Raw genomic sequence first — 23,480 nt, forward strand, 5'->3', positions numbered from 1 at the left:
CTGGTGTTCTGACACCTGTGGCCTTACTGACCCTGAGGAGACTGCCCTTCCCAAGGCCAACCAACTCCTGGAGATAGTAAAGGACTCCCCTGTGAGATTGCCTTTAACATGCTAATTAGCCCGTCTAGAGCCCATGCCCCTACCTCTTCCAGCTGGCTCTTAGCCCTAATCACCTCAGGGTCAGGTATCACACAACTTGGAACAGCTCTCTATATCCCAGAGTCCACTGAAATTATTCCAACCAGCCAATCCTAAACCTATTTATCTGGCCTCACCCATTCCTTCCCATGGAAACCACAGTAAAAGCTCATGTCTACATTTCTCCCTACTCTGTTGGTTGACCAACCTTGGTGCTTCCCCGTGTGGCCCTGAATGGTGTGGTGTGTCCCCTCCTCCTGGGAGCTGTGAGTAACTATCTTTTCAATGGCAATTGTCTCCTGATCTGTTGGCCTTACCATAACTGAATGATGATAAAACCACCATCTTATTTTATTTTTATTTTTGTTATTCTTAGAAAGCTTGACAAGTTAAAAACCTCCATTTTAAAACAGATGGATGCCATAAGTGCTGCTACATAGACAGAAAGAAGTAAGATCTTGTAGAGTGCTGTCTGCCTCGCTGAGGAGTTTTACCTACTCAGTAGACATTGGAAGCCCCAGCAGTTTTAAACAGGGGCATAATATGATCAGATTTTAAAAAGATTACTCCGGCAGCAGTGTGGTTACAGAATTAGAGGGAGGTAATTCTGAAGGTAAGGAGACTAATTAGGAGGGTACAGTATAAAAGTCAAGAAGTGATGAAAGATCCTTTTGTAGTTCCTAAGCATTATGACTGCACTTTCACGCTCATGTGTGAGATGTGTCTCCCTCAAACCCTGTTAAGACTATCAGCACATTACTCATCTGACATGAAAAAGAAAGAAAAAAAGGAAAAAGAAGTGATGAACATTTCAATAAGGTAGGGACACTAGAGAGGGACAGAAAGGAATATTTATGAGATGCTGAGAAGGCATCTTAAAAAACTTGATTGACTATGACCGGTAGGGGAAAGGAAAGAGTTAAGATGCACGTCAAGGTTTCTGGCTCAGCAGACTCTGTGGATGTGTGTTTGTGTAGATAAGAAAAAGAAGCAGAGAAGCAAAGAAAATGAGATCTGTCTGACGTAATGTGAATTTGAAAGGCCTGTAGGGTTGTTCTTAGTAAAGCTGCTAATTGTCAGAGATATGAGTCTGGTGCTCAAGAGGTGTCCCTGGATCGGAAATACAGATTTGAGACTTACCAGCATACTGGTGGTTGTTGCGGTCACAGTGACAGGAGTGGATAAAATTACCAAAGGACATGCAGAAAAATATAAAAGACTTGAAAATAGAATCCCAGGGAACACCACAATTTTAAAAAACGGGTGGAGGAAAATTGTTTGCGAAGGAAAATGTAGGAGGTCGCAGAATTTGGAGAGTGTAGCATCAGCAATGGCATCATCACCATCAATATGATGGCTAATATTTGTTCAGTATTTACTATGTTTCAGGCATTATGCCAAGTAGTTTACATTCATTGTTCATTTATTACATATAATAAGTCAGTGAGATTTAAGAGACTATGACATAGGCTTCCAGAAGTTAGGCCTATAAAATTTTTCTCCTTTGCAACCTCTTTAAAGCATAGCTTCTTTTATTTTTTTTTTTTTTTTTTTGAGACAGAGTCTCACTCTGTTGCCCAGGCTAGAGTGAGTGCCGTGGCGTCAGCCTAGCTCACAGCAACCTCAAACTCCTGAGCTCAAGCGATCCTCCTGTCTCAGCCTCCCGAGTAGCTGGGACTACAGGCATGCGCCACCATGCCCGGCTAATTTTTTCTATATATATTTTTAGCTGTCCATATAATTTCTTTCTATTTTTAGTAGAGATGGGGTCTCGCTCTTGCTCAGGCTGGTCTCGAACTCCTGAGCTCAAACGATCCGCCCACCTCGGCCTCCCAGAGTGCTAGGATTACAGGCGTGAGCCACCGCGCCCGGCCAAAGCATAGCTTCTTGAGCTGCTATAATGCTTTTACTATTAAACTTTCACTCAACCCGTCCTGTGCATTGTTACATAACTCTTACTTTGATCATATGACAGTGCTGCTTTGTCAGTAGCCTTCAATAGTTTTTTGTGTTTACTAAATAACAAAATTCCCAGCCTCGGATTCATTATGATCCCAATATTTCTCTAGCCTGCCTTATTATTTACTATTATACTCTATCCAATGCTTCAAACTAAATTATTCAATCTTGCCACCTCTCTGCCTATGTGACATAATCCTTCACCTTAAAAGTGCAGATCTCCATTTCAGCTTACAGAAATTTTATCCATTCTTCAGGGTTCACCTTCCTTCACATATCACATTCTCTGTGAAACCTTTTGCACTTCCTCCATATAAGTAGTCCTTTCTTTGAAAACTCCCTTCACAACCCACGCTCCTCTTAAAGCATTTATCTTACTCTCTGATTTATTTTACCACTGTCGGTGAACTTCTCTTTTCTTTCTTACAATAGTTTGTAAGCAAAATCTAGCAATGCCTTGACTACAGCTGAATATCAATAAGTATTTATTGAGCTGATTTGATTCAATTTGGAACTCCATACTTATCAAAGCAACCAAATTTGATATGTGTGTTCCTTAGGCAAATTTGCTATGATGGTCTGATTCCACTGGAAGTTTCTTTTCCTTCTGAAAGATCACAAAACAAGGATGCCCAAGACCTCACACTGAAAGCAATTTTCCTTCTAATTTTTTGATCAACTGTAAGATTATTCTATATAACCAAAGTAGGAAATCTATGCCTATATATTTACTATTGTCACACTAATAATTAATCTAGTATAATGGCATGCATATGTTATTGTTCTTTATGGTAACTAGACAAGGTAATGCAATAAACTTTTAAAAATTACTATTACAACCACATTTTTAGTTTTTTCATTTATTAATTCCTACTTTCTATAATCAAACTCAGTGTTAATAGTTTGCCTGTGACCTCACGGAATTTTAGCTTCACCAGCATCATTTCATCTATACATGAAAAGAATAAGGTTCCAGATCTAAATGTAATATCTGCTGCTTTTACTCAACTTCTCTCCTATAGTCAAGATACAGGAACAAGGTCTCTCAAAACTCATTCAAGTCTTCCCATCCTGCCCACTGTGAAATAGCCCTGTGGTACCCTCATAGCATTTATCCTAGGCACTCTGAGGAAAGTAAGGAAAATTAACATTTAGTGAATATTTACAGTGTGCCAGGCACTATTCTAAGAAGTTTACCCACATTAGCTATTTAATCTTCACATCAGGTTTACTCTTTCCCATCTTAATGGTGAAGAAACAGATGGCATTTTACAGATGAAGTACCCCAGGCAGCCTGGCTCCAAAGTCCCACTCTAAAGCACCATGTGTCAAGTACTGTAAACACAGAACCCATTCCCACTGGTTCAACTTTGTCAGTAAGAAAATGATGAGTTGTTTTTCACTTGCAAGGGACCCCAGGTTGCAAGTCAAGTTGTGAGCATGGGCAGATGAACCAAGCATGCCCGATTAGTGACCTTGGAATGAAAAAGTCAACTGCATTACAAACTTAAGTACTTGGATTAAGGAGCATGGACCAAATTAAGAAGCCAAAGTGCCCTGTTTTGTTGCCTTGAACTTAAGAGCAAAGAACCTGGCACTGCATCTCTGCATAGCCCAGTCGGATCATGTCTCACTGCACTTTGTTATCTTCCCCATGGTTACTCTCTGCCTATAAAACCTGCCCACACACCCCAGCTCTGGGAGACAGATTTCAGCATTGCCTCCTGTCTCCTTGCTGGTCAACCTTGCAATAAAGCTTTTTCTTTTCTCAAAAGCTGGTGCCACAGTATTGGTTTCTATGCATGTGGAACAGCGAGCCCATTGCTTGGTGACAGTACCGGCATTCATTGCGCATTCTTCCTGCTTCTGCTCTTGCCCTCCTTTGTCTATTCTCCACACAGAAGCCAGTGAGGTTCTCTTAACACATGTCATATCATGTGGGTCCTCTGCTTAAACTCTGCAATATCTCCCTTCTCACTCAGAGTAAAAGCCAAAGTCCTTGCAGTAGCCTACAATGCTCTACCTGGTCTTCCTTCCTTGACTCACTTCCTACTGCTCTCCCCACATTCACTTCTGACTTCTTACCGTACACTGGACATACTCCAGCTGTGGCACTTGCCGTTCCCTCTGCCTGGATTGCTAAGTGACTCTCACTTTCACCTCCTTCAAGTCTGGATCCAATGTTACCTTTTCAATGCAGCCTTCCCTGTCCATTCTATTTAAAAACTGCAAATCCCTCCCTTTCCTGGAAAAGTCTATTTCCCTTTCCTGCTTATTTTCCCCCATAGCACTTACGATATAATTAGGCATATTATATAGTTTTACTTATTTATTCTGCTCAGGGTCTGTTTCCCTCCACTAGAATGTAACCACTGTGAGGACAGGTTTATTGTTTGCTTTTTTTCATTGCTATATAGTCAGTATTTAGAATAGTACTTAGTGTGTAATAGGTCTCCACAAAATACTTGATGAATGAATAAATAAATGAATTCATCCAATATCTATATAGAAGTCAGGACACAGGCCAGGCACAGTGGCTCATGCCTATAATCCCAACACTTTGGGAGGCTGAGGTGGGAGTATCCCATGAGGCCAGGAGTTCGAGACTAGCCTGGGCAACATAGCAAGACCCCATCTCTCTAAAAAAAAAAAATAGTAGTAGTTGGGGCAGATGTTAAAAAAATGAACAAGAAGAATGTGCTACAAGTCTTACAAAGAGGAATATCTCAGAGGCCTGAAACAGAGAAAGGTTAAGGAGGATTAATGTTAGGACAAGGAATAAGGAGGAAGAAGCTGCCTTGGGTTACTGCTTCGTCTTCTAACTCCAGGGATCCTTACTTGACCTGTGTATATTTTCCTCTAGGACAAGGGTTCTTTTTTTTTTTTTTTGAGACAGAGTCTCACTCTGCTGCCTGGGCTAGAGTGCCATGGCGTCAGCCTAGCTCATAGCAACCTCAAACTCCTGGGCTCAAGCAATCCTCCTGCCTCAGCTTCACGAGTAGCTGGGACTCTGTGGGCTACCATGCCTGGCTAATTTTTCTATTTTTTATAGAGACGGGATCTCACTCTAGCTGGTCTCAAACTCCTGGCCTCAAGTGATCCTCCTGCCTCCACCTCCCAAAGTGCTAGGATTACAGGCGTGAGACACCAAGCCTGGCTACATATATATTTAAACAAAAATAATAGTGAAACATTACAGAAGAAAAGGAAAGTATAATTCTATTCTAATCCTTTCTGTAGCTCTGAACTGGAGAGACTATGCCGTTAATAATTCAAACAGCATTTCATTTGCATTCTGTATAGTATTAAGTGTGGCATCTCAGTAAGTATCACAATTCCTAGCAGTAAATTATGTTAATTAACAGGAAGGCTTAAAGGCCCAAACTGGCAATAATCTCTAATGGTTTCTAATTGTAACCTTTAATGATTTGGATCACATTTATAGGAGATAATAAAGTAATAAAAAGATTCATAGAGTTACAAGTTTGAAAAAATATATATTAGTGGGATTTCAGTCTTATAAACTTTTAAAGAATGTATTTTCATAGTCCATCTGTTTTAATCAACTAATTCCACCCGCTCATGAATTTCCAAAGCAGAACTAATAAAAAAGCAACATCTGCTGGTTCCAGTAGGGTGAAATATGGCATTTTTTGTTTTTACAAAAATTGAGTTGAAAAAAAAATCGACAAAATTTAAAACATTGAAGGAGCCGTATAAGAACTCATCAGTGCCAAGTCACTACTTTCTCTAAGAACAAAATAAGACAGACATATTCAAGAATTTTTTCATCAAAGGGGTTCCACATTTATTAAAAGCCTCTAGGTGCCTAAGTAACATAGTGTAAGCTCAAAATTGAATGTATTTTTGCCATTTCCACCTCTTACTTTTGAAAGTAAAAGCTATGTACCTAATATTTAAATCTCAGAAAAAGCTCAGGAAAAACATTTAAATAATGAATAAATAGGCTTTGGTGTTTTGATTGCTGTTTCTGCATCTATTCCAAAATATAACAATCATTTGTATAAGAATTTCTTCATCTATAGTAGATAAACTACATACTTGCTCATGCCCACCCAAATTATCAACAAGTTCTGCCAATTATCCTTCCAAAATATTAACATATTTCAAAACCTTCCTCTGTCATCATCCAAGCCCAGGGTCCCAAAATTACTTTATTCTCCTCCAAACAATTTTCCACAGTTATAGGACTCTTTTAAAATACAAATTTTATCACATCAATACCTTATTTAAGCTTTTTCATGAAGCTTCCCATTGTACTTGCAGTAAATACAAACTAACGTGGCCTTTCATACTCTGGCCTAGACAATCTCTTCAATTGCACTGTAGACTACTTTTCTCTTTGCATTCTAAGCTAGAGCCAAACTGGACTTCTTTGAATTCCTAGAATGTGCTAGGTCCTTCTGAGATTTAAGGCCTCAACACACAGCTATTCTCTGTCTTTCAGGTTTCAGAATGTGTGAGAATGTTTCAGGAAGCCCTCCATCTCAAGTAAGCTACAGCCTCCTGCTTTAAATTGTTACAAAATCATCAGACTCCTTTCAAGCACTTAACATAGTTGTGAAAAATACAACTACATAATCATTTGTTCAATGACAATATTCCTCATTGGGCTATAAATTCCACATGGGCAGAGCCAACGTCTATCACGCCCAGTCCTGAATATCCACATCCACAATGTACTCAATAATTTTAGTTGAATGAAACAAAGTAAATCCCAATCCAACAAAAAGGGAGGTAAAAGAGAAAAAAATCTCTTAAAGTAAAATTTATTTCTAGTTCACCTAAGTCTATACAATAGCAAATCTCTGGACATTTTATTTACAAAGGAGACTTTTCTGTTTTCTCTACTACATTGGAAGATATGACTGAATATATAAAAGTATTGTTGATGTTCTAATTCTTGTTCATTGCATAACAATGAACTGAAGTCTCCATTCCAGAAATGTATGGGCCAATTTAGAGTATCCCAATGGTTGGTTCCTTAAGCAGGCTGAGAGTAAACACTAATGGGACAAAAATTCTATGTCAGAAGTTTTGGTGCCCCCTGGGGATCAGAATATTAGTATTCATCTAAAAATTATGTTCTAAGTTTGTTGTTTAGATATTCCTTCTGTGGTAGTTTCAGATGTCCCTAGAAAATAACATTCTTTTTTTTTTTCATTTTAATAATCAGGAAATGGAAAAAATATCATTCTTAATATCTAATTGTATATATACACATATATATCTAAACATGTGTATATATATACATACATAAAAATATATATTTCATCAGAATAAAAGAGTATACTGTAAATGCAATGTGCCAAAACAAGAACTATATATTACTTCAAAAGGAAAGATTTTCCCAGTTATGTTATAATCACAAATAAAATGGGGAAAAAAGAAAGAAGGGGCTGGGGGAGGAGGTTCTGTGATCAAAAGTCAACATGACACCCCTAGAGAGTCATACACTGAGCAATCATCATCGGCTCAGCAGGCCCAGTTATTCTCCCCCGTTTCTGCTTAGCTCCCCCTGCCTCATGGGGCTTCCCCTCTGCCTACAGGCCAAGCTTAATTAAGACTACCGTGCCTACTCCAGCTCACAGGACTATCTCCCATTCCTATCCTGCTCTATTGAATCCCTCATCTAGATCTTAAGGTCTTTGAAATCAAAGAATGTATCTCATCTTTTCCTTTCTTTCTTTTTGTAATTCAATAGTTTATCATAGCATAATGTATTGCTTGGAAGACTGTGTGAGAGGACATAATTACCATATTTGATGGAATATATGATGCAGTAATGTTTAAGGTAAACCTGAGGCTAGAGGAGCAGTGGCTCATGCCCGTAATCCCAACACTTTGAGAGGCTGAGGTGGGAGGATTGCTTGAGCCCAGGAGTTTAAAGCTGTAGTGAGCTATGAGCACACCACTGCACTACAGCCTGGGTGACAGAGAAAGACCCTGTCTATGAAAAAAAAAAAAAAAAAAAATAGAAACACTTTTGAAAATGAATTAACCATAAGCACTATTCATCATGTATCTATTAAAAGTAATGTTTAAAAGGTTTTATATTGTTCCTATACATATAGTATGTCATATCTAGAGGCTGAAATGATATAGTTTCTTTTGTCTTTAATCCAATTATTTAATGTTTTCTTGGGTTCTGACCATCTATCCGTAATAAGAAATTATGATCTATGTAATGTGAGGCAAATACTGTCACTTATCTTCTTACTTTTAGATTAGCTTATAGCGAAATCACTCAGAAAAAGATTATGCAATCTCTACTTTTCTTTTTTTTGAGACAGAGTGTCACTCTGTTGCCCAGGCTAGAGTGCCGTGGCATCAGCCTAGCTCACAGCAACCTCAAACTCCCGGGCTCAAGCAATCCTCCTGCCTCAGCCTTCCTAGTAGCTGGGACTATAGGCACGTGCCACCATGCCCGGCTAATTTTTTCTATATATATTTTTAGTTGTCCATATAATTTTTTTCTATTTTTAGTAGAGACAGGGTCTTGCTCTTGCTCAGGCTGGTCTCGAACTCCTGAGCTCAAGCAACCCACCTGCCTCGGCCTCCCAGAGTGCCAGGATTACAGGCATGAGCCACTGCACCCGGCTGCAATCTCTACTTTTAAAACTTTACAGAGAAGAAAATATTTCTGTGTTTAATTTTCAGAAGTCATTAGATTTGCACAGGTTTTATGCACTGGTAATACTGTGACACGGTCTCATGGACATATTATAAAACAACATAATATAACAGTTAAAGGCATGAACTTGAGAGCAATGATGTCAAGGTTTCAATCCCAATTCTGATACTTTATGGCTAGAACAACCAATAAAAAGAAAAAATATTTTTATTTTTAGTTGAAAAATCCACACATTACAGGAAAAGGATATATAAAAATCCAAACTTCTGACTTGTAAATTCACATCTTCTTCCTTTTCATGAAAATGTTGTTGATTCAGTATCATTGTATTTAAATAAAGCTTTGTTTTAATTTTCATTAAAAAATTATAAAATGTTTTATTCAGTAGTTTAATGTCAAATGCTTTTTTATTACTCTCCTTTGTCACATTGTTTCAACTTTTTGTATTTACAGAGAGTTACTATTTTTGAAAAGTTTTAGAGTTAAGTGTTATTTAACACTAAGACAAAAGAAATCCAAGACAAATAGTTATTCTGAAATGTAAGTATTTTACAGCATGTATTTTGTACTTTTTCAAGCTAATTATATTAAACTCTTTAGAGCCACCTACTCTTCAAGAGAAATTATTTTTTTTTTAGCCAGGATATTTTATTAAGCAGGCATTGCTATTTTTTTCAAATTGTTTTTCTTTATAAGTCATTTAAACTCATGTTTAAAAAATGTAGAAAATATAGTCAATCCTCATTGTTTATGGATTCCATATTTGCAAAGTTACCTACTCACTAAAACTTATTTGTAACCCCAACATCAACTCTAACGGCACATTTGTGACCATTGGTAGACATGTGTAGAGCAGCAAAAATTTGAGTTACCCAATGCTCAAGTTACCAGGTGAAGTTGAACAAGGTGACACTGCCTTCTTGTTCATACTTTAAACAAATATGCTTTTTGCAGTGTACTTAGTGCCACATTTTTCACATTTTTGTTGGTGATTCTACTATTGAAAACAGTCCTCAAGCATAATGCTGAAGAGCTCTCAAGAGTCCTAAGTGCAAGAATGCTATGAAGTGCTTTATGGAGAAAGTACATGTATAATCTAAGCATCATTCAGGCATGAGTTATAGTAATGTAGGCCACAAGTTCAATGTTACTGAATCAACTATATTAAATAAGATGTCTTTAAACAGAAGCACACATAAAATAAGACCATGTATTGATTGTTTCATCAATACATATGTTGTGAGCAGAGGCTCACAGGAACCCAATCCTATATTTCCCCCAGGAGCAATAATAGCTCAGTATTCACCAATTCAGTGTTCATGGTGACTTTATAGAACATAACTACTGTCAACAAGGAATCACTTGTGTAAGAATGAAAAAAATCTCACCCATAGTACTACAATCAAGTACCTTTCCCATGACATGGTTGACAATGCTGGATTTTATCTATCTTTTTAAATTTTGCCAATGTCACTGGTTTAAAAAATTGTGTCATTCTGTTTTAATATGCATTTCCCTAATCAGTAAGGCTGAACATATGTTATGTGAAATGGGCATCTATTCTGTGCATTGTTCCCCATCGATTTTTTTTCTCTTTTTTATCTTCCTCAAGTATGGAATCATAACCAACTGATCTTTAAATAGGTTAAATGCTAAACAACGGAAGAGAACAAGAACTGAAGAAATGTTCCTGGTCTTTAGTTGGTTGACTGTCCAAGGAGATTAAAGTTTAGCTCTCACCAAAAGAGGCCCATCCTGGTTTGACAGCATGTTGGTTTTTATGTTGTGTCATAAAATTGCAAAATTTTCTTGAAAGAAGATATATACACATACAGTGTAAACTTGGTTAACTAACCTCCAGTTAATAGACTCTCCAGATTATCCAGTGCTACACATTCATTCCCTGTGTAACATATTGATTGGTGGTAGTGAGCACACAGCCATCCACAGCAGTAAGCTTCGTCCTGCTATGCACAAGCATATTTTTTGAAGATCTGTACAGCCAGTTTTACTGATCTACTGTGAATTTTAAAAGTGAATTATGAGTTAAGAGAAACTTCATCCTCATCAGGTTTTGTAATTTTGGAGACAAACTAAGTATACAGGATTTCAATGAGAAAGTGCTCTTCAAGGTGAAACTTAAGAAGTTGGCTAGAAGCAGGTGGTTTGAAGAGAGAACTTATATCATGGAATAAAATTAAACGGGGTAGATAGCCTAAATATTGTTCTCCATTGTTTGTCCCTTCAAAAAGATTGGCAGCTCCTTTTCTAAAGTGTTCTCTCAGCTTGGTGAAGAAGGGGACAGTCTTGTTTGAAACATGACTTTGGAACTTGTGGTGGCTTCTCCAAGTCCCCTGGGTTCCTTGATTCATTTAAAAAACCCCATTTGAATTTTTTGCCATTTCAAAAAATGAGAGGTCCAAGTTAAATTCTCATAAGAACATCAAAGATCCTCTAACTAGGAAGAAGGCATCAGGCATTTGGTATAGTTTGCTTCTTAGGATAATTTTATTAAAGAGAAAGGAAAAAGCCTTAGTAACTTTTCCCAGGACCATATTAATATTCAAAGGTGTTACTTATATTCTTGTGAAAAGAAATGATAGGTGCTAGTGTCAAACTGAAAAAAAAAGAGATGACTCATATTTATCAAGGTTGCTGAATACTAGCTTAGCATCTTATTTTGAGCTTTAGAAAGTAGGGGTAAAACTGAGAAGCAAGAAAGCAGTTAGTTTTCAAGGTAAACTAAGGCAGATGAATGGATAAGACAGATGAATGGATAAAGAAAATGTGGTATATGTGTGTGTGTGTGTATATACACACACAATACATACAATGGAATATTATTCAGCCATAAAAAGAAGGAAATCCTACCATTTGTAACAATATGAATGAACTGGGAGGGCATTATGCTAAATGAAATAAGCCGGAGAGAGAAAGACAAATACTGTATGATCTCACTTATATGTGCAATCTAAGGGTATAAACTTTTATGTATAAGATAAATAAGTTCTAGGGATCTAATGTAGAGCATGAAGATGGTTAACAATACTGTATTAATACCTGAAGTTTGCTAAGAGAGTTGAAATACTGTGAAATATACATTTGGTCTTAGTCCTAGCATATAACTCCTAAAATTCTTGGAATCCTCCTAGTGATAAAGTACTTTTTTGTATGCTAATGTATGCTAATGAGATGATTGGTGGCTGACATCCCCTAGGTAGCTTCAGGAAAGACCAAGCCATGATTAGAGCATTGGGACTTTTAGCCCCACCTCCTAACCTCTGGGGAAAGAAGGTGATGGTTAAGTTGATCACCAATAGCCAATGATTTAATCAATCATTCCTGTGTCATGAAGCCTTCATTAAAGTTTAAAAGGACAGAGTGTGTAGAGCTTCAGGATAGGTTCCTGAAGGGTGGTGCATCCAGAGAGAACAGACGTTCCTTGCCCCTTCTCATACATTGCCATATGCATGTCTTCATCTGTATCCTTTGTGATATCCCTTATAATAATAAATCAGTAAACACAAGTGTTTCCCTGAGTTCTGTGAGCTGCTCTAGCAGATTAATTGAACCTAAGGTGGGGATCCTGAAAACACCAGTTTATAGCCAGTCAGTCAGAAGCACAGATAAAACAGCCTGAGTCTTGCGATTGGCACAGGAAGTGGGGGGCAGTCATATGGGACTGAGCCTTCAACCTGTGGGATCTGCCGCTATCTCCAGTAGATAGCGTCAGAAGTGAGCTGAATTAGAGGACACCTAGCTGTGTCTGCTGAAGACTCCTCTACAGAATTAATTGGTTGTTGGCAGGGGGAGAGCCCCACATACTTCTTGGTGACCAAAGGTCACAGAAGTCTTCTGTGTTGATTGTTGTGGTGTAAAAGCAGAGGAAAAACTGTTTTTTTCTACAAAGAGTAGCTCTTAAATGTTCCCATCACACACAAAAATGTGAGGTGATGGTTGTATTAACTAACTTGACTGTGTTACTCACTTCACAATATATACATAGCTCAAATCATCATGATGTGCACTTTAAATTTCTATAATTATATTTGTCAATTATACCTTAATAAAGTTGAAAAAGATAAACCTGAGAGAAATATACATAAAGGAATCAAAACTAAGCAATATTATACTTTGTTCTGAGAACAAAACCAAATGTAGCATTCCAATAAACTCAGACTATGGAGAAGTCTTCTATGAATATATTGCTAAGTAAAGTCCACTGGAATGGCCTAGATTTGCACTGTCCAATATGGTAGCCACGTGTGGCTATTAAGCACTCGGTATGTGGCTAGTTTGAATTGAGATGCACTCCAAGTGTAAATTGCACGACAGATTTCAAACACTTAGTACAAAAAAAAGAGCAAGATTATAAAAATCTCATTAATTTTTATATTGATTACATCCTTATAGTTTGGATATATTAGTTAAATTAAATATATTGTTAAAATTAATGTCACCTGTTTCTCTTTAGTTATTTTAATGTGACTACTAGAAAATTTTAAATGTATTACATTCTATATGTAGCTTGCATTATATTTGTATTGGACAGCACTGACATCAAACCATCCAAACTGTAAGGTCTATTCTGTCTACCTGCACCCCTCCAACCCTCAATCATATTCCTTCAGCCTCAGAGCCTAACACAACAGTAGGATGAAAAGTCACATAAGAAGAAAAGTCAAAAAAAGTAGTATTCACCCCATGGCCTTCTCCCCTTTGATATATTTAGAAAAACAAAACCATTGTGTGCATTTGAATCGATTCCATGGTGTAGCTTTGTTGTGCTGGTTGCAGCTTCACTGTTCACTTCCTCACCTCCCAGAGCCTAGAAGCCACACTATGACGCAGCACCCTCATCCAGTCAACAACAGCAGTGGTAAATGTGCCAAAGGTTTACATTTTCCTTTTCTATATACCCCACTACCACTAAGGTTTTGGGATATAAAGAAGATGCATACCTCAGAAACTCAAATATCTTAGGCCTGAGTTTTAGAAATTATGTTCTGAAAACTTGGCTGCCTTTGTCATGCCAGTCAGGCTCTGATGCCCCAGGCCAGATCTCCCTTCCTTGTCAACAACCACCTGGCACTGGGCTGCCTCTATGTGTGAATGTTCTTTACCCCACTCAGGTTCTGACTCCCGATGCCAGGCTGCTCCCCTGGATCGCATGCCCTCCCGTCTGTGCTCAAGATCTGACACTCCATGCCAGGCCACCCTTCCACAAGGAAACCATATTGACCTCACTTGGGCTTTGAAACCCCACATTTGGTTGTCTTTCCAAGTCTGAACCTCATCCTATTTGGGCTCTCACATCTCATGTGTGGATACCGGCCTCTTCTTAGATTTCTTGTTTAATAGAACTTGGATATTCACTCATATCTATTTTTTACAGATTTGTAATATTTGATGAATCATGTCATAGTATAATATGACTGGTGAAAACATAAGGCAGATTCAAAGCCCTGGGGGAATCCTATATTCTGCTTTGAAAAATCTCATTTGTTCAGTACATGACTCTAGACATATTCTCCCATTCATTTGCTCCACCATCACATCCTTTTCACATGCCAGGTACTCTGCTACATGCTAGTAATACTAAGATAAATAAAACATGACCTTAAGGGCAGACTTTTAAGGAGTATGCAGACAGTAAAAAATAGAGTAAAATTTAACAGGTGATATAAAAATATTAATAGGGTACAGTGAGGGTACAAAAGAGAAAGTAGCCAATTCTGAGGGTGGAGTGGCCAAGAAATAATTCCCAGATGCTTGAGCAAAGTCTTGGAAGTTAGGGAGGTGTCTCTGCCAATAAAAGAAGCACACAGAAACAGAGACGCAGGGAGAAAATGAAGAACGGCACTGGTTTATTGAAGAAGAATAAGCAATTTGATATTACTGGAGGTGAGAGTGCAAATGTAAAGCACACAGGAGAGGAGAAACAATGCAGCAAGAAATGAGGCTAGAAGTAGAAAGAGCTGTATCATGGAGGACTTTGAATGCCTTCTTATGGAAAATAAACTTTTAACTATTCACCGTAAGCAACAGGAAGCCACTGCAGGGCTTTAAGCTGAGGAGTACAACTTTTGCATTTATATTTTAGGAAGAGTGCTGCATCAGGAGTGTTGAGGATGAAGATGAAGGGTAAGACACTGTAAATCTGAGAAAATTGAAGAGATAATAGCAATAGTCAGGCTATGCAATAAACTATGTGGCATTGGGGATGAAGATACAGAGATAGACACTCAGATGTAAAGGAATTATATGCTGCAGGACTTGGGACACAAATAGATGTGTTGGGATAAAGGAGAGAAGAGAGTTTCAGATGATTCTACAGTTTCCACATAGGATGACAGTAGTGACAGTCATAAAAATAGAAGAATGTGTGAAAGGAGAGAAAAATGTGTAGGAAACACTGAGTTTTAGGAGCACGTGAACCATAGGAGAAAGGCCGGGGCTAGAGTCATGGATTTTGGAGTCATCAGCATATAAACTGGTAGGTAATGTGTTATATTAATATTTATGGTTGCATCCGGGGAGAGCCTATAGACAGAAGAAACAAAAGGAATGAAGTCCTCAGAACACCCTCATTTAAGGGACAGATCATGAAAGAGAGTCCAGCCAAGGGACCAAGATAGATGAGTCACAGATGAGGACAAGAGAACAAGGAAAGAATGATTATCATAAAAGTTAGTGGAGGGACTTCTGACTTCCGTAGTGTAGGATTTGCTTGTATTGGAGAAATATATTATAAACAATTAAAAGCTCTACTGTCCTAAAACTCTGAATAATATATATAAAAATTAGAGTGGACCGAAAGTAGAAAAAGCTGAAAGGATTCAACCCTTAAAAGAAAGGAACTACACTGAGGTTCACATATAATATTAATACCACGTATTATGTATTTTACCAGCAGGCTACTCCTCAGTGTGGCAGGTAGAGCTCAAGCAGAGAGTATCAGTATTATTGGCCTGAGCAGTCAGAGCATGAGGTTTGGGATGGCTGGAGCAGCCAGAAATTGAAGGGGGGAGGGGCGGTAATCCTGGGAGGAGGGATCCAAAAAAAAAAAAAAAATCTGTACATAAACTCCCCTCAATTCCTTGACTGACCACTGAACTATGCATGCACAGGGCAATTCCCAAAGAACCCAGGGAAAAACAATAGCTGGAAGGCTGAAAGATTAATCAAAATTTTGATAGCCGCTCACCACAGGGAAGAATTCAGAGTCTGAATGTGTCAGGATAGAAGGTTTGACTAATACCTTGGGTTTTCAATGAAAACCTCGGATAGCCATGCCTTGGGGAAAAAATGCCATGTAGAGAATTAAGGAAATCACCCCCATGACTAAGGGAAAAGACAAAAGAGACCCACCCTGACAAAGCCTAAAACCTGTAATCTAACTGTATGTGAGAACTGAACCTAACACTCTTCAGAAGAAGATGATAGAATCCCGAGTCTATACAACATATCTTACATAGTATTCCAGAATGTAACTCAAAAATTACTAGATTTCCAAAGAAGTAGGAAAATGTGATTCATAGTCAAGAGAAAAATTAGTCACAGGCCTGCAAACTTATAAGCAAACCAGAGGTACAATGAAGATGTTAAAGGAGCCATAGAAAAAGATAGGATAGAATGTGATGAAAGAGTTTAAGGAAAGTTATGTAAACTATAAAAAAGGACCAAACATAAACCTGAGGACTAAAAATTATTCTATCTGATATTAAAAACTGAACGAAAGAGAAGAGAGGATCCATAAATTTGAAGATAGGATAATAGAAACCATCTAAACTGAAGCACAGAGTAAAAAAAGATTAAGAAAAATGTACGGGGCCTCAATGGCCTTTATCAAATGGTCAAACATCAATCAGAGTTACAGGAAGGGAGAAAATAGGAAGGCTAAAAATTTGACAAACTATTGGATGAAATTTTTCCAATTTGATCAGAAACAACATCTAAAGATACAGGAATCTCAGTGAATACCAAGCAGAATAAGTACAAAGAAAACCATAACCGGGCACATAACAGTCAAATTGCGGAAAGTGTAATAAAAATCCATGCTAATTAAGATCATATGGAATTGACAAAGATGTGATATACGGATTAAGGTACTTTAACAACCTAGAAGATGCCACAAATCAATAGGAACAAAAAAGAGCATTCAATAAAGGGTGCTACAACAATAAGTGAAACTTTGGAAAGTGAGGGGATAAAATCTATACCTTAGACCATAAGCAACAACAAAAAATTCAAATGTATCAAATAATTAAATGTAAGAAGTAGAACTACGAAACTACTAGAAGAAAATATAGTTTTCCAAATAGGCTGTATCATCGAAGCTTTTATAAAAACAACCCAAAATGAAAAGACTGATAAATTTTTCTATATACTAGAATCTTCTCTAGGTAAGGTGAATTAAAAGTTAAATGGGGAAAATATTTATAATACAAAATACAACTTGAACATATAAGGAGCACCTAAAAATGATGAAAACAGTAAAGAACTGATCAAAAGACATTAATCAGACATTTTATAAGCCAAGACATAAAATCAATAAATATGAAGAAAGTTCATCCTTACAAATAGTTAATATTAAAACAATGAAATCACCATTGCACTTATTAAATTAGAAATATTTTAGTTTAATAATCCCTAATCTTGAAAACTATATTCTCTTATATGTAGCTGGCAGAAACGTAAATTGGAACATACTTTCTGGAAAACGGTTTAGCGATATATGCTAAGAGCTTTAATATATCTACACCCTCTGACTCAGAAATTCCATTTTTGGGAATCTCTTCCAAGGGAACAAATGTACACAAATACATATGAATGTTCAGCTCAATTTGGTTACAATTATGAAAAATTGTACATACAATTATGAAAAATTGTACATACAACTATCAACTTTAGGGAAACTGCTAAAAAAAAGATGACAGTAACCAGTATATTAAAATCATGGTTTTGAAGAATGTTTAATGACATGAGAAAATGCTCAATACACTACATAAGTAGTGTATCATGTTCTTTAAGGCAATACACACTCTTTGATCCCAATTAATTTATAAAATTGATAATCCTGGGTGATGGAATTATGGGCCACATTTTCTTTATAAAACTATGCAATTTCTATATGTTCTATAAATGGCCACATTATTTTTATAACCACAAGAAAAAAACATTTAAAAAATTAAATTCCAGAAAATAGAGCAAGGTCTTGAGAAAAGAGAGAGAGGAAGAATAAAGAATAGATGGGAAGTTTTAAAAAAGAAGGGAAATACATTCCTCTGGGAATAGAGTTGAGAAGGTGAGCATGAGTTCAGAAATAGGCAAATTGTGTGAATGCAGAAAGTTAAGAGACCATGAAGTAGGAGATAATGTTATCTCTTGAGTGGAGAGAAGGATGAAGTCATTGTAAAAGGGCTGAAGAAAATCATGAGGAATTAAAACAATCATTGTGAAAATCAGTAGAAAGAGAAGACTAGGAGCTGGGTGCATTGGCTCACACCTATAATCCTAGCAGTTTGGGAGGCTGGGGTTGGAGGACTACTGAGGCCAGGAGTTCAAGACCAGCCTGAGCAACACAGCAACACCATTTCTACAAAAAACAGAAAAATTATCCAAGCATGGTGGTGCATTCCTATAGTCCCGGCTACTTGGGAGGCTGAGGCAGGAGGATCACTTGAGCCCAAGAGTTGAGGCTGCGGTGAGCTGTGATGATGCCACCACACTCTAGTCCAGTAACAGAGTGAGACCCTGTATCAAAAAAAAAAAAAAAAAAAAAAAAAAAAAGACTAGAGGCACATAAAAATAGATTTCTAGGGGTCAGTACTGACCCGGCTTCATTTGGAGACCATAACTCGTATCAAGGTGAGTCTATACAACAATGTAACTTTCATCTAGTGGAACTTTTCGGTTTATGCATGGGAATGTAGTAGATAGATGGTTGAATTGATCTAAGTTTAGAGTTGTCAGGGTATAGCCAAAGAGAGAAAAAACAATGTTCAGAATGTCATAAGAAGAGTGATCAAATAGATGTCTAGTGGAGTCTAGGTGGGATAGAAAAGAAAGTTAGAAAGTGGTAGTAGTGTCAGAAAAGGGAAAGGTCCAAACTCCAAAGCCTGAGAGTCTTAATCAAGTCAAAGGTGCACTGTGAAGAGGATCAAGAGACCCAGGGGACCAGGAAACTGTGACAGACTTTACTATATTAGAGATCGGGTTTGCTGAGGTGACTTTTCTCTGGATGTCAACAAGTAAGAGTATGGCTGTGGAAGAAAATTGAGAATCATAATGATTACAGATTAATGACAGAAGTCATCTTATTTTACCCAAGTTGATAGTAGAAATTGGGATGAAGAGAAAGCACAGGCTTTGACCAGGGTTTCAAAGCCTCCAGCGAACAAAGGAATGTAACCAGAATGTCAACAGATGACAGAAATAAGAGAAGTCAGCTTCCAAACATTTCTCTTCCAAGTTTACCCCACTTCCTACATATTAATGAAAAAAATCTGCGTTTCCAAAACATTATGATACTTCTGCTTTAATTCCGAAATTGGTAAAGGCTACCAGGTAATAGAGAAAATACTACTTTGACAGTCAAATGAATGGGAAGCTTCATTAAAATTTGTAAAGCCGCACTTTGTGTATGAAAATACTTGATCAGTTCAATCCCATAAGGAGGTAAAGGTTTTCAAAGTATGACAGCAGATGAGGGTGAATATTCATTGTACAAAAATATTCAGATTCCATTAAATAAGAGCCTTTACACTTTAATTACTGTGATTTATATAAAATGTTTCAGAAACACAGTTTTCATAAACAAGGCATATCTAAGTTAGGTTATTTTGGCTTGTCAGATCCACCAGTCCAAGAACAAATGTGTTCTGCACAATTATTCCAGACAATTTAGCACTTCTTTGGTGACTCTCTGAGTTTCCTAATGGCTCAGCAGGAAAACTGCCAACCTACTCAACAGTGAAATTCTTCAGCAGGTACAATCAAAACCTCTTCCAGAGGCAGATCTGGAGTGAGTTTTCTGCCTAGGTAGATTTATTTTCTGCAGGTGATGGTGTGCTGAGTGAATGCATTTCCAATTGTAAGTAAACGTGAAAATTTTTTCCATTCTGTGCAGTGGGCCTCCAAAAGTTTTCAATCACCCCATCAGTAAAATATGTAATTATATCAAAATATGTATATATTTCAATAGATTATAAAAATGTACTTTTATCAGTTCACACAGGATATTTTATTAAAACTTAAGCTCTTTCTTACTTTTTCGATAGTAAGTAAATAAAAATTAAAATATTTCCCCCCACCCTAATGAACTGTCTTGTATACCACTTTCCTCTTTGAACACCACTTCTAGAGAGACTGAAAGAAATTTTGTTCATACCATGAGTGTTCTTTCCAGCTGTAAGACCATGGAGAAGGAATATTTATTGCATGGTCATTAGGTACCTGGCAATCTTCTAAGCACTAATTATATTTACACTTCTTGTAACTCTGGGTCTTTCTTTAGATACGGAAATGACTAGGCAATGAAGAAATGAATATCTAAATTATGTTAAGATAGTATAATACATGAATAGATTGGAATACCTATAGTTTAAAGTGAGATTGCTACTTAATTAGCAATTCTATCTCCTGCTAGAGCTAGAACATAAGTTTCTCAAGGAAAAAGACTATATTTGTTTGATCATTAATATAAATTTAGTAGCAGCTAGCATAGTAGGTGGCATATAATACGCATTCAATACCTATTTGTTGGACGGGCAGGGAGAAAAGGGGGAAAGAAAGAGAGGGAGAAAAGGAATCAAATGAGCCAAAGGAAGCTGGAGACCAAATGGAAAGTGACATTTTACTGTCCTCAAAGCAGTTTGACTATAACTATTATGTATTGCGTCTGATTTGAAACCACTCATCAAAGGTGTATGGTCCTGCTTGACATACTGGATCTGTGCTTAGAAATAGTATATAATTCAGGACCTCGAGACTCAAGAGGAAAATCAGTTCTAATAACTACATGCCTCCTTCTTTAAAAGTTCATTGACTTTAAGTTTTTGTGATAAAATAAAAAGTATTTTTCTTATTATAAAAGTAATACAGCACTTTAAAGAAAATTTGTAAAATATAGGAACGTAGAACTAAAATATTATCATAATTCTACCTCCCAAAGACAACCATTGTTAACACTTTACATGTTAAATTAGTTCCAAATTTTAAAATTCCTGTGATGAGACTTCTATAATGTTCTGAGGGGCTCATAAACAACTAAAATGAAAAAAAAAAAAACAACAAAAAAAAAACACCACAGTGGAATAATTCCAACCATGCTTAATGAGGCAGGACACAGGGCTCTGAAAGAGTTTGCAAATTGAGCTACCATGAGGTTATAAACTACTTAAGGAAAGATAACTTACTCTAGGCATCTTTATTATGCCCCAGCCATAGGACTTAGCAGTGATCTTTGCACATACTGTTTACTTGTAAATGTTCATTAAATAAATACCTACCAAAAAAGGCAATCAACATTTTTTTTCTTTTCAAAATTCTTCCTTCAATGATCATTTATCTGCTCACTCCCCAGCTCCTCCCCAATGACCTCATCCTCTGTGGTTCCCTGCCCTATACTTTAGCTCCATCACTAATAAAGAGGTTGCTGTAGCCCCAAAGTGATGCTGTTTAGGCATCCATAACTTTAACCATATCATTTCCCACCTTCCTCACTAAGCTAAGTTCTACTCATTCCTCACAATTTAGCTCAAATGTCATGCTCTTTAAGAAGTCTTCCTTGACCCTTGTCACCTATCTGAGTCTGTTTTCTGTTGCTATAACTGAATACCTGAGGCTGGATAATTTATAAGAAAAGAAATTTATTTCTTAACAGTTCTGGAGGCTACGAAGTCCAGGACTGGCATTTGGTGAGAGCCTTCTTACTGCGTCATCATGATGGAGGGTGTCACAAAAGTAAGAAGGCAAGAGTGTGCCTATCAGGCTCAGGTCTTTCTTCCCCTTCTTAGAAAACCACCAGTACCACCATGGGGACCTCACCCTGATGACCTTATTTAATCCTAATTACCTCCCAAAGGCTCTTCCTCCAAATACCATCAACATACAAATTTGGGGATTAAGTTTCCAACACATGAAATTTTGGGGAACTCTTCAAACCATAGCATCACCCATCCCCAGTCTAAGTGCTATAATTCTGGGCTTCGACAGTACCTGCAAATTCTTAACAATGCAACTGCCATACCACATGAAAATTAGACACTTACAGTTGTCCATTTATAGACTGTAAGCTCTTTGAGGCTTCTATCTGTATATTCACAAATACTTGCACAGGCTCAATGAATATTTATTAAATTTATTAAATAAATGAGAGAACAAACATCTCATTTCTTTTTTGTTCTAGCTTTTATCTCTTTAATTTACCCCTGTTTGGCCAGCTGATCATTCACAATTTTAATTATCTTTATATAGAAAAATTCCTCTTGGCCATCAAACAAAAATCAGAAATTTAAAATGTCAAAATGGCAAAAACTGAGTTCAACTTACTCACTAGCCAAAAAGTATCCCTTCATAAATTCTTGTGTGATTAATATTCAATAAACACTCAGCATCACCACCACTTTCTCCCAATGTCCTCTACAACACAGTCACATTGTAATCATCACTCTTTCACAACCACATGTATTATTTATGTCTATTCTTCTTTCTCCCTGAATAGATACAAAGGAGGTCCTGCTGACTTTCGCTATTGATGTCATCGGGGTGCTCCTTTCTATTTCTACAGCCTCTTTGTCTTTAATCTCTTCCAATTTAGTTTTCTCTAGTTGCATTAAAGAAATAATTCAGTATGGTCAAAATTAAGCTACATATAAGGAATTCCTGTTTCCTACCATGTGAGATTCAAATTATACAGAATCTACAGTTCTTTGCCTGGCTTTCAAGGCTGTCCATCTCACACTCATCTCTACTGGACTCTCCAACATATTTCCTCTATTTAAAACAACATATTTCTGTGTGCTTCCAGGTATGCATTTCCCAATGAAGCCAAGGAAATATTTTTTCTGTTTACCATAATAAATTTGCAAATCCTTTCATTGTTGTCTTTGTACACGTTAGAGTTTTTCCCATTCTCTTTGTCCCCTGATTCATCTTTCAAATCCTTGTTTGCATCTCTCTTTCTGAGTTTTCTTAATTACCTTCAGGCAATATTAATTGCTCCTTTACTATACAATCCTTCAACATTTGGATTTTACCTGAAATAACAATATTTTGGTTCTTATTTGTATGTTGCTCTATACATTGTCTAAAAAAATCTTTATGTGTGTACTCTTAGATCATTGACAACAGATATATTGTTCTCCTCTACTGGGCATAATCTAGCAGCAATTTCACACAAGATAATTTCTTAATAGGTGCTGTTGACTTAGTTTCTTGCATCTAAGCGTACTCAATAAATGCTCTGAATTAAATTATTAATAAAGTGAATTGGCTACTCATTTTCAATAAACTATTTTCAATTGATAGTGAAATAAAGGAACCACAAATTTAAATTAGAGTTAGTGTTTAAAATCAGCAATATTTCCCATAATCCTACTCAGCTTCTAACATTTATGTGGAGATTTATCATATGTATTCTAATGCTGCTTCTACTTTTCAACGAGCCCTCCTCTACGCTCTCTCACAAACACAGACCACCAAATGTCCACAGGAAGAAACCCAA

General features: G+C 37.0%; 1 protein-coding gene and 1 non-coding gene across 3 annotated transcripts in view; one reads left to right on the forward strand and one right to left on the reverse strand.

Moving 5' to 3' along the window:
• Nucleotides 1-23,480, reverse strand: part of NME7 (NME/NM23 family member 7) — a 196,312-nt gene that overhangs the window by 62,059 nt on the left and 110,773 nt on the right. The window lies entirely within an intron of this gene.
• Nucleotides 804-908, forward strand: LOC138391220 (small nucleolar RNA U13). The gene has a single exon (XR_011234828.1). It is a non-coding gene; the product is annotated as a small nucleolar RNA U13 (small nucleolar RNA).

This window comes from Eulemur rufifrons, chromosome 8 (genome assembly GCF_041146395.1).
Source record: "Eulemur rufifrons isolate Redbay chromosome 8, OSU_ERuf_1, whole genome shotgun sequence".
In the NCBI taxonomy this organism is placed as follows: Eukaryota; Metazoa; Chordata; class Mammalia; order Primates; family Lemuridae; genus Eulemur; species Eulemur rufifrons.